The sequence below is a fragment of the Penaeus monodon genome, chromosome 31, assembly GCF_015228065.2.
Source record: "Penaeus monodon isolate SGIC_2016 chromosome 31, NSTDA_Pmon_1, whole genome shotgun sequence".
Lineage (NCBI taxonomy): Eukaryota > Metazoa > Arthropoda > Malacostraca > Decapoda > Penaeidae > Penaeus > Penaeus monodon.
In genome coordinates this window covers 12,852,400-12,852,941 of record NC_051416.1, presented here as the reverse complement: position 1 = coordinate 12,852,941, position 542 = coordinate 12,852,400, and the positions used below count along the sequence as shown (strand labels likewise).

At 31.7% G+C, this 542-nt stretch overlaps 1 protein-coding gene across 1 annotated transcript in view; it reads left to right on the top strand.

The window, feature by feature from the left end:
* LOC119592893 (protein unc-13 homolog 4B-like) overlaps positions 1-542 on the top strand; it is a 32,966-nt gene that overhangs the window by 2,056 nt on the left and 30,368 nt on the right. The window lies entirely within an intron of this gene.

The following is a 542-nucleotide window of genomic DNA, read 5'->3' as shown; positions in this document are numbered from 1 at the left end:
ACAAAGTGGACAGACGAACATGTGCTGCATTACGTAGAGTTTATTTATTTCAGTGTAAATTTGTTATCCGAACTTCGCCGGATGCGAAGTCACTCACACCGGATTCTCAAATCGTCCTCAAAAAAGAGATGAAAATAGAGCAAAGTGGTGTCACTTTTGTGTATTATGTTCTTAGTAAACGTTGGTTATCTTTATGTTAATAAACGTCAGTAATGTCAGTTCTTTGTTATGTTCTTAATAAACGTTAGTGAGGTCAGTTCTTTGTGTTATGTTATTAATAAACGTGGGTGATGTCACTTTGTGTTATATTCTTAACAAACGTTTTGATATTAGTTCTTTGTTTTATATTTGTAATAGACGTTCTCGTCGAGTAAGATTTACGAAACTTAGAAAAACGTTTTGTACTTACATACTAATTATTAACATGCACGAAATATTGGCTGTTTTAGAGGATTACATGGAAATATTTCTAAATATAGATAACTATGCGAGTAATGTAATAATGAATGAATAAAAAAAAAAGTACCTGAAAAGGGACAGTG